The 12297-nt window shown below is 42.3% G+C and overlaps 1 protein-coding gene across 1 annotated transcript in view; it reads right to left on the reverse strand.

The window, feature by feature from the left end:
• Positions 1-12297, reverse strand: part of GPHN (gephyrin) — a 400537-nt gene that overhangs the window by 335649 nt on the left and 52591 nt on the right. The window lies entirely within an intron of this gene.

The raw sequence follows: 12297 nt of genomic DNA on the forward strand, positions 1-12297 counted from the left end.
GTCTGTGCTGCCTCCCAGCCTGTTGCTGTTTTCAGAATAGAAGGGGGAAAAGGGAGTGGAGGGACTTTGGTCTGGGATTTTTTCAGCCACTGCTGGAAGGTTGGACATGTGTATTGGAGCACCCCATGCTCCAGCACTGGCTGAAGAACCCCTACATTGAGCTCCCTCTGCTCCCTTCTCCCTCCTCCCATTTGAAAACAGTGCTAGGGAGCAGGCACGGAGGAGGGGTCATTGCTAGGAGAAACTGGCTACAGGCTGACAGACAGCAGCTGCATTCCCCTCTACCCTAGAACCAAGAGTGAACTTCTGTTTGGTCTGGGGGATCATAACTCAGAACACTTTCTGCAAAGCATTCTCAGTTATAGCAGGGAGCTACACTTCTGCTTGTGCTCTTAAGTAACTTCTGTACGCTGGTAAAATTTCTGATCAGTGGAGAAGCCCCAGGAGGCTGTAGAGCACCCCATGTCTCCTAGCCTGGGAAGTGCCACCCCCACACCTGACAGAGCCACCCCCACACCTGACAGTGCACTTCTGTCATGTTTAAAAACACTGTGCTGTAATTCTATAATGCTATAACAAGTGCTCTAAATTACAGCACTGTAAAACATGTACAGAGCACTTCTGTACACACCTTAGGAGGTCAATGAGGTAACTAGAAGCAGCTAGCCATGTAAATGCGTAGCTCTGCCCTGGCTAATTTACTACTTAGCAGCTAGAGCTCCACACTAAAGCACCTAGATTGCTTTTGGTACCCAAGCTACATAGCATTGTATTATATGGTGTAGACATGCTCTGCCTCACTACTACTACCTTACCCTTCTCAGTTCTGAAGTCTATACACTATTTTTTGAGATGAGAGGAACATTCAAGCTTTGTGCCCAATTCAGTTTCAGGACTCTTATCATGCTGTCAGGTTATTTTCCCCTTGTTGTGATGGTTTTTCAAGACATGTACACCTTTTCACTAGGAACAGACCTGAGAACAAAGACTATTATTTTATTTTAATACTACCTAAATTCCAATTCATATAAAAAGGCATTATAGATCTGCCCTGTGGAGCTGGAAAACTAATTTCACACAAAACTCCAAGAAGGAAGAGGGAAGCTGTATCAAGATTGGATGGACTGAGCTAACATGAATATGAATAACACAATTATTCCACAGAGGATGGAATGCAAGGGCAGGATGGTGAAAGAGGGATCTTTTTTAAACAATGGCTACACAGAACCGATATGTAGAAAACTAATAAATCAATATAGTAAAATCAGTTGACCTGTTTGTTTCTTCCAAGATCAGCTCTGCACTTTCTTTCCTGTTGGTTCCTGTCAATGGAATGTATTTCCTAACCTGGTCAATAAAAAGCCACTACCCCTTATATTCTGTTTATTATTTTTTTAAGATCCAATACCAAACCCATGGAAGTCAAAGTCTATTTTGATCAGATAACTAATAAACGCTCTCAGACAGTAACAGCATTCGGTGATAAAAACCTTTCACCACTACCAGCACATGCTATATTTGAAATACAAATCAAATATTTAAAGCTTCCATATTCCACAATACAGCACCAAGGTAGTATTCTTTTGTGCCAGCACTTCTATACTGGTGTACATTAGAAGGTATGTGAAGGAGCACTTAAAGTGCATTTCACTCTACAGACAGTCATCAATGCAGGAGTTGAAAAATTAATTTTTTTCAACCACCACAGAGAAGTGTTTCTTAAGCAGCTGGCTTTTTTCCCCCTTCAAGTGTCCGTAGTTTAAAATTTGTACTTGGAAAGCTGATAATTAAAAGTCCTTAATGGTTTTGTCCTTTTATAAACAACTATTTACTTAAAATTTTTATCAGGTTTACAAATCATTGACATCAATATCTTTAGAATAAATCATTAAACATGCATTGACAAACATTATTTTGTTTAGAAAAAACAACATGGAGTTACATAATCATCAAATGTTCCTATTGAACAGGATGTAACCATACTACAGCAAGAACTTCTTTATGCCTCCAAGTTGATTTTATTAAATTTGAGTGAAACTGCTGATCCTATCTATATTCCTCAAACCAATCATAAGTATGAAATGCTATTATCAAAAACACTGTATGTGTATACCCTTTTTTTTGCAGGCAAATGTATTTTGAGCATTCATTACACAGTAACTATCCATTCATTCCAACAATTTAAGTATCTACTCATCTTCAGTGTGTTTTGCAGCATAACTGAAAGATTTAATTTTCTTGTATATCTTCTGTATTCTTGGGAAAACATTTCCCTAATTTTGGACTATTTTTCTCTTTCCAAGAAGACTATCACTTATCAGCAACATGACAGCTACAAGAGTAGTACCAAAGGATCACTTGGCAATATATACCTAACAACCTGTAATATTTGGTTACATATTGCACCCCAGTATTCTCCAGTGATTAGACATGTTCACCATATACATATACAATTTCCGTTCCCATACTTCCAGTGTTCTGCAGTATTCAAGCTTGATATATTTTTAACCTGATTGCCCTGAGGTACCAATGAAGCAATATCTTAAAGATTTCTTTTATTATAATACAAGCTGAGGTTGCTGGTTCTTTTTAACAGATGTCTAGTTTTTGGGTTAATTTGTCAATTTAAATCTTTTTTACTGACATGTTAAACATAGACTTTTCTTTGCTAGGAAAGCAGCCTGCAAATGTCAATATAAATCAGTTAACCTTCCTGCTTCCTAGTCAGCCAGAAGCTATCACTTAAAATTCTGTATAGAACAATTGTTCAAAAAAGATCATAAATATAATACCTAACTTGAAAGTATCTGTGCACACGGAGTATAGGCTAGTTATACTTCCAATTTCTCAATAAATTAGATAAGTCTGTCTAGCAAACAGCTGAGCAAAAATATGTATTCCATAGCTCTCTCAAATCTCTGGTTCACTTTGGGTGCAACCACATGTGAATTTAAGCCAGTTTAAATTTAATGTGCATTAATCTAATGCAGATTAAAATGGTTTTGGCAGGTGTCTTCATGTGGTAGAATTTGGGACTAAGTTTAGTCCCAAGTCGCTTCACTTTGCCAAGTGCCCCTGTGGCCACCAGGGGCAGCTCCAGCCTCTGGACTCAAGGATGCCAGCACTTGGCAGCCATGCTGAAGAAAGAGCCAGATGCCAACATTTGGAAGCCATCTTGGAAACATACCCCTGCCCTCTAATCCCTGGTCAGCCTCTTCCCTGCCCAGGAACCAGGTGCCCAGCAGCACACGGTAGCTCCCTCCTTGCCCATCCTGCCTTCCTGCACCAGGACTGCCACTGCCCCTGCCCCTGCCAGTGACACCCAGCACCCTGCTGCTCCAGCCTGGCCCCTGCCAGTGATGACCAGTGGGGTGCCTGGCCCCAGCAGGTATCCCCATGCCCAGAACCCAGGACAGCCATGCACCCACCAGCCAGGGGCCAGGGCACCGGCTGCAGGAGGCCCTGGCTGATCCCTTCCTCCTGCACTCCCTGCTCTAGCCCACCTGGCCTGCCACCCCCAGCACCACTCTCAAGGCATGCACATGCTTAAAACAAAAAAACTTTACTACTCTCATAACACCTATCCCTCATTCCTCCCCCAGCAACAAACAGCACACCTCCACCACCCTCCCCACCTACCAACAATAAAAAAGCCATGTACAAGTGGCAAACTATATAGAGAACAGCCCAGGCATGGGGGAGGCGAGACAGCCAGCTAGGAGCGCTGGTGCTGGGCTTCAGCCAGCCCCTTAGTGGCTGGGCAGACCTAGGACTATTCCCTGTGTTAATGTGGAGTAACGCATCTACACATTTGTTAAATCTGCATTAACTAATCCTGCTTAAATTTGATACTTGGTTTGGGCAGGTATCAAATTTAGGCTCACATAGCCTAAAATCGCCATTTTTAAGCCACATTAAGGGCACATGTGTAGACACGCACCCTTAATGCAGCTTAAATTGGGCTAACCCGCATTAAATAACCATGTGTAGACGCGCCCTTTTTTAGTTAAAATCTGGATTATTTGAAGTAATGCAACTGGCATAGGAAAAGAAATCACATCCTTGTCTGTCCTGAAACCACTGAGAACTTCTAAAGGATATGCATGTTAAGGCTGCATCCTGCAACGAATGACTATTGCAATTTTTGTTGAAAAAATCATGCTAAGATTCATAGTAATAAGTTCTGTGCTTGATGGTATTTGTAGGATTTGGTCCTTATTTCACATGCAGTTATGTTCTTCTCCCAGGATGTGTCAATATGGTTTCATTCATTTCATGGAGCAGAACCACTGAAAATGATAATGCGGTTCTGGAAATATCATTTAGTTAATTAATGTTCCCCCTGCTGGCTCTGCAGCAGAATAGCACTAATCATTTTCTGGGTCCTATAGAAATGGAAGCCATTTAGAAAAAGAATTTAATCGCACACCAGTGGAGAATTATAAAATATTTATGCAGATAAATTATCTCTCTATTATTTGTCTTAGATTTTTTTCTTTGAATGAAAAGGATTTACAGACAGGTACATCATAATGAAATACAGCTTAATTTATTATGCATTGTGCTTTTTTTAATAAAAAGAGAGAAAGAAAGAGCAGTTTAAATATGCAAGATCTCCCCCATGTATACTGCTTATATATTTCTCTGCAAACTAGTCACCTTCAAAAATGATTGTGGTACATGGAGTTGGAATGCTTTGTACAAAGGATACAGAGCAAAAACCCTCCTCATGAATTTGCTGCTTTGCTTTGTGATTCATAGAAACAATCCTCCTCATAAGTTACCACTACTGTTGCTATCCTCAAGCAGAGTTGCACTGGTGAAGAATTACTTTTTTCTGTTTCCACCCCCCCCACAATGTGTATGTCCATAGGTTAGTTAGCAGTGGTGAATACTTAATTATAGGCAGGGCAAAGACATTTTCATCATATGCCTTCTAACTTTATGATGACCTGGTAGATGACATGTATAGAAATGCATCAGGCCTCACTACGCTGCAGCTTCTGCTGTTGCTATCCTCAGAGTTGCACTGGTGAAGAATTACTGTTTTCTGCTTTTTTCCCCCCCCAGTGATAGTATAACACACAAACTCATGCCTGACCTTCCCTTAGATGTGGTTTAGAGGGAAAACTTCTGGGAGCTAGTTGCTGTAACATAATTAAAATCCACTCTATAGTGGTGTAAATTAGGGCCAAACCTTAATGCTACTGAAGTAATGTCCATGAGGGAATTTATGTCACTGCAGACCAGGTGTAGCTGAACTTCCTTCTGCAATACCTCTCCTTTCCATTCCCATCTATCCTACACCCCTGAGCCACCCGAACATATCTCTTCTTTTTCCTTATACCTGAAGGGGTGGAAATGGTATGCATGGAAACCAAAAGAGCCAAATATACAACACTGGGAAATTGTTCTACGCAGGGAGAATTCTCCACTGGTCACATCAAGACACAAAGTAGCCCTAGCAGACCAAAGACTGCATCTATGATACATCTTCCCAGATCAAGTCAATAAGGCCACTGGCAGATATTGCATTAATATTGCAATAAGTTGTATCATGCCACATGTTCAAACAATTTATCTCATGATAAAAATGGTAAAGCAGCCTTAAAGACATTACTTGCTAAATATGGAACAGCTCTGTGGCTGTTTTGGCTCTCACTTTAATTTGAATGTGTAGCCTATTCCACTTGCTTGGCTGGGTCCTCCCGCATTCCAAGGTACACTGCTTCCTGCCTCTGCACCATCCTGCCAGCAAACTCGGGCTGCATTTCCAGCCCCAGCTGCCACACTGGGACAGTGACTGATCCATCATCATCCCCCAAGTTCTGTGCAACGGATGGAGAAAGAGCTGGCACGGCTCAACCCTTCCCAGGGATATCTGGAAAGGGTCAAACCATAGGGGAATGCCCCCTCGCTTGGTCTTACTGATCAGCTGATTGGCAGGACAGGGGTTTGTGGTGCACAGAAGGAAGGGGGCAGGTGACCTAGATCACCCTTGACAGCAGCTCTCCAGCTCCCCAACTGCTGAGACTTGGTAGTGCAACTTGCACAATACTTTTCCCCTCAGGACAGCCTGCCCTTAGAGTGCCAAGCCAGGTACATCGGGTGATGTTTCTATCATGTGACAAAATTTCTCAGCACCCATAATGCAATGAAAATAGCATTTGCCAGGGACCTAAATAATTCAGAGCAATTGAATCAATAGACTCATATGGCTGAATCAAACTCTATTAATTTTTGTTATGGCTGTGAACATGATATAGAACTACAAAGTGATACTTCAAATCAGGTGTCAGAACTGTGCAAGCGCATAAGGATGGGTAGGTGAGGTGCATAAGACCTGCAGTTGTGGGCAGTGGGGAGGGCAGAGCAGCAATGGCAGCAGTTGCACAGGAGTGTGAGCAAGTGAGTGAGGCTTCCGTGAAGGACATCCTGGGAAATGTAGCTCTGAACAGAGGTTTTCTGATGCTGGGGAAATGGATGGACTTACTGAGTCAAAACTACATCAGTGTCTTCAATCATCATCCCAGAAAGCAGGGCAGGATTGCACCTTAAAACTTAACAAAAAACAGAGGGCTTTTTGACAGTTCACTGCCCCACATGTCCAGGGGCCAGGACAGCAGTGACAGCTCTCGGACAGAGAGCTGCCCTCTGCAATCCCACCTGCTGTGGCAGCAACAGTGGCTCGAGACCCCCTGTAGCCCTACATTACACTGTACAGGTGCTACATGTGGTACTACAAAATGCAGAACTATAGTGACATTTCTGTTTCAACCAGAAACATTTCTGGAGCACTTGCACCATTTCTCTAACCTACAAGTGGGGTTCATGTCTATGCCTGTTTTTTGTAGCGCTACAAATATAACCTCTGTCCACAGCTTAAGATGTCATGCTGAGTGATAAGAAAATTATATATCTGAAAAATATTAAAATAGAACCAAGGTTGCAATGCATCCCAAAAATTCTTGCATCCAATGAGAGGAAGACTGAAAGATATAATTTTTAAGATTTTGGGGAAGTACTTCCAACTGTTATTACTGCTGTAACCTTGGCATGGATGTATATGTATCATCAATCTGCAAATCCAAGGTTTGAATATTGACAGTTGAAAGGGGACACACCAAGCACATCAGACAAACACACGTCAGTTTTTAGTTAATGAATGCATCTAGGATATGATACATGAATGTATGTGGCACAATACCTGTACTTTAATGCATTTTTCTCACAGTGCTTTGGGACAGTCTTATTCCTACTCCCAAGCACTATTTTTGTTCATGGACTCACTGGAAGACTTCTCAATGAGGGGCGAACTTTTTCACTTTGTGATCAGAATATTTACTGGCAGAGAAACAATATTATAGCCAGAGAGGCAGAGGATCAGTTACTTTGCAAACAGTATTCACAGTGGTCTTTATATTCTTGACTATAATGCATCCTAAATAAAATCATGAATAGAGTTATTTCTCCCTTAACAAATAAATGATTGGTCAAGTGCTGACAGTCACAAACATTAAAAGAAAAACTGGGCATTTACTTTACTCTTTTCAGCAGAAATCTTAGCACTTTTTCTCTCTCCCCAAACAACGTTTCTTTCCCCTTGGCCTACCTAAGGACATTACTAAATAGCACACTTACTCTTACTTCAATACAAGCTGCTTTGCTTTGTTATTCACAAAGACATACATGTATGTGTGTTTGGGGCCAAGAGAAGCAGCAGATAACTGAGGGTTTTTTTAAGGCTGAACCAGAAAGGACTTGTGTAGGTCCAGGACCCACATCTATACCACTACAACAACAGGTGAAGCTAAAAAATGTCTCTGGTTTTGCTTCATAACACAAAGTTCAAATAGGCCAGTACTATGCCCCCACATATTCAAAAGCAGAAGCTGTATATACTCAAATTTCTATTGCTATTGGGAGAATCTTTGTAACAGGGTGAAATATGAACCTAACCCTTCCATGGCATTTAGAACAGGGGCAGGCAATTATTTTGGCTGGAGAGCTGCTTAATGAGTTTTGGTGAGCTGTCGAGGGCTGTAAGGGTAAACCCGCCCCTTGACAGGTGCCACGCCCCCTGGTTGCCATCTTTGAACCTCAAGTCCCTCCCCTTGCCTCCCGGAAGTACTCCTTTTGGGAGGGGGAGGGTTACCATCTCGGAGCCAGAAAAAAACCAAATCATATACTAAATGTCAAACACCTACTATAACATATTTGAATTTTATTAAAAAAACATTTTTGTCGTGATTTGTGTTTGCATACTATATAGAGAGGTGATTGCATAATAACTCAAAAATAAAAGTCTTATTGTATATTGTGTGGAGGTGTGTGGTTGAGCATGTACGTGGGGGGCTGTGAGAGTGTGTGGCTATGTGTGTGCGGGGGCAATAGGGTATTTTGGAGGGGTGTATATGTGGGAGGGTTGTGGGGGCAGGGTGTGGTTGTGTGGCATTCGTGGAGTGCAAGAGAGGGTGGAGGAGTGTGGGGAGCCCCCACGCACTCCTCTTCATGGTGCAGCACAGCCCCCGCAATCAGCAGCAGCAGCAGGTGGCGGGCGCTTGGGATGTTTGTGGCTCATGCAGGTGTCACCACCCAGCAGTCTGCAGCTGTAGCCAGGAAGCCCGTCTCTATCACGCAGGGCTCCGCATAGCACCCGTGCAGCTCCCAGCATTCATGTGCCACTGGGGTGAAGCCCCGTGTGATGGAGCTGGCTGTCAGGAAGCAGGGGGCGGGGTTCCCTTCCACTTCTGGAGGAGTCCTGGGACCTGCATGGCAAAGGGCAGGAAAGGCAGCTGGCTCCATCATGTGGGGCTTCCCCTGGTAGTGCACAAGTGCTAGGAGCTGCATGTGCATTGTGGGGACCCCCACACAATAGAGACAACCAGTCTGGCTGTACTCCTCATTGCCATGTGGAGTGCTGGCCAAAGCTGTGTGCCACCAAAAAGCAGCACCTGGGTGGGCGACGAGAGCCCACCGCCTGCTGCTGCTACCGCCAGACCTAGCATGCCATGAGGGGGAGTGTGTTAGGGGTCCCCACCCTCTCTTACACCCACACCCTGCCCACCTAAGTGCTCCATGCTGCCACCAGGCCCAGCTCCATGCTCCTGCCTAGCTGCAGCTTCCCACCCCCTCGCTTTTACCACTTCCTTACCTGATGCCTGGAGCAAGCGGGATGCCAGGGAAGCTGAGCAAGTCCCCCAGAGGCTGCAGCAGTGGCAGCAGCATCCCCACCCAGAAGCTGTCTCATGACTAGGTCGAGCCCTTCTGCCTATGAGGGTGTGAGAGAGGTGCGTGGGCTGGGCAGGGTACAATTAGCTGGCAGGTGCCCGCGAGTAGGATGAAATTGCCTGGCTGGCCGGATTTGGCCTGGGAGCCATATTTTGCCTGCCCATGATTTAGACCCTTTTACCTTCTAAGTATCTCTCCAAGGAAGAAGTGAAATTACTTCCCAATGTAGGTGATGAGACTAATTAAAAAAATCTGGTGGACAATATCCTCAGCCGGTATAAATCAGTGTAAGAAGGGAATCTGAAAAAAGCCAGATAGATTAGAGAACCTAGAAGGAAGAGTATTTCTATTTGGGGAGGGGTCTGAGACAGGACAGTTGTTCATGTCTTTTTATGCAAACACAAGGTGTTAGGAAAAAAATTATGAAAGGGGTGCCACAGATGTCCAATGACAAAATGTTTTGTTAAGAGATTTTAAAAAGAGCTATGAGAGGATCCTGGAGTACTCTGAGGACTAGAAACGGCATAAGGAATAGTGCACAGTAAAGTGGAGCCAGGATAATTTGGGCTGAAGCAAGCAGAAGTTTAATTGTTCAGTAATCAAAAACTAAATACCACAGGACAGGGTAGGCATGAATTTCCAGACAGATATGGGATCTCTAGAGGCACCGAGTTTTAAAAAGTTTGAAAAGGCTGTAGCCCAGAAAGGGACTGTGGGGAGGCAGACAGAAACTGAGGAGTAAAAAAGAAATAAATAATAAAGTGTAACTGATGTATTGTTCTATATCAGACAATACTGATAGAGAGAAAATTATTATTTTAATACAGATGCGTCTTACAACCTGCTTGATGTTTCATGTTCTGGAGCTGTAGGTTAAGCAGAAATAAAACTCTCATTTTTTAAAATTCTAGTAGTCTGAAAATAAGCCAAAAATGTCAGGATCCCTTTGTCTGCACCAATTTTTTTGTGTGGTTCACAAGCTAGAACTGTAATGGGCTTTACCTGTCATTACTACCTTTTTCTGTTTTCATTTAGAAATACATTTAGTCTGCTATGAAATATATATATATATAAAACACACACACACACACATATATATATACATATATAAAACACACACACATATATATATGTGTATACACACACACACACAGATATATATATATATATATATATACTTAAGCTTCTCTGGTGCCCTTGGACTGATGCAGTGTTGCTCGGCTTCCAGAACGTAAGCTCTGAGCAAAGATGTGAATACAGGATGTCATATATAGTTCTGTTTAGTGACTACCATAAGAAGCTGAGATATTGATTCATCTGTTAAACTTAATAAATGAGTCAAGCTGAATGCAATGGAGTGTTCTAAAAATAACCGTACACCCGGCCTGGCTGCTGTCATTTGCAGAAGTTCTGAGATGCAACTTTAATTAACATTAATCTTTTCTCAGGCAGATCATGCTGTCTAAATGATGTCAAAGATTTCAATGCCATCAGAAAGCTACATGTCATTAAAGATCTCAGTGAAATTCTCCTTTCCTCTTTAAAACAGCCAAACAAAAATCACTCTGGTCACGTTTTTCCAGCCCTATTTCACAAATATGTTCATGTTATTTATCAAAACGGCACTCTGTCTTTTGATTGATTTATAAGCTAAGCAGGTTATTAGAGATATGAAATGTTATTTGAGAATGAACCTACGTTTGTGAGAAGATCAAAAGACTGGCTGTCAGGATCTCTGTGCTCCATTTTCAACTCCAGTGCTGACTTGTGTGACATAAAGCAAATAGCAGTATCTAAGAACGTCAAGCCCAGATGACTGCAAACAGTGTAGGACTAAAGGGTTGAGGCAGCTAATGTATCTTCAGAGAACCTTTGTTTTTTCCCCCCAGATTTGGGAGTATAAATGAAACCTGACACAGGACTGCTCTAATTTACAGCAATTGATATTTGTCCCCCCTAGCAACTGGTATTCAGGATTTCCAAAGTACACTACTATAGCCACAGCTCCAATACAACTGAATACAAGCAGATGGGGAACCAGAGGCAGATTTTACTTCACTACGGTATACCATATAGCAACTTTCCTACTGAAGAGAATTCCAAACTGCTAAGCTGTGGGATGTATCACATGCTGCAGATCTAGTCCTTCTTCTGAAGATGGCTGTAATAACCAGGGAGATGGTTTCAATCTGCTAATTTTAAGCACATTTGACCATTGTAGTCTCAAACCTAAGCAAAAAAGTTAAATGATGGAAGATACATATTCTCTCAGCTTTGTCTGCTGCTGACGACAATACCTGTGACTCAGACAGGACAAATTGGCTGAAAAATGGAATTTTTTTCCCCTGGTGAATTTTCAGGAGAAAAATCTTCAGTCAAAACTTTGCTGTTAGGAAATCATGCTTTTCCCATGGGATAAATTAAAAAATAAGAAAGTGAGAAAAAACACTTTTTCATAGGAAGAGTTATTTTCTCTATTCTTAAACTTTTAAAACGTATTTTCTCTACTCTTCTTCAGGAAAGATGAGTATAAAAGACTGAAGAATCTGGGTATTTTCCCACAATTTCAAATAGTTTAATGTGCTTAAAAATGCCGCTCCTCTCTGGAAATGTTTTATATTGACATTTTGTTTAAAAAAATCTTTCCTTAACCTCCCCCCGCCCCAACAGCTGCAGTTGCAGAGCCCAGTGCCAAGGTACTTATTAAAAGGAGAAGGGGAGTTTGACGATCCCTGATATCCATCTCTTATTCCTCCCACACAGAGGTGGTCATGGAGACAATCCCACTTTAATTCCCTTTTGGCAAAAAAACAATTCTGTTTTCTACTATTGATATATTATAAGGTGCTGGGTTGGAGAGTACCACATGGCAAGCCCTTTTGTATCTTCTCTGCCTACAGACTACCCTTTCACCAACTCTGTGTCACTGGGAGAAAGAAGGAGGCTTTTTCTTTTTACTCCAAATAAAACCCCAATGCTTAGGGGGCAGGTCATCTACAGTGCCCTGTAGCAATAGGTCTAAGAAATAATACTTCCCTGTCCTACTGCAACAACTGTTTGAGTACA

This window comes from Alligator sinensis, unplaced genomic scaffold (genome assembly GCF_000455745.1).
Source record: "Alligator sinensis unplaced genomic scaffold, ASM45574v1 scaffold768_5, whole genome shotgun sequence".
Taxonomy (NCBI): domain Eukaryota; kingdom Metazoa; phylum Chordata; order Crocodylia; family Alligatoridae; genus Alligator; species Alligator sinensis.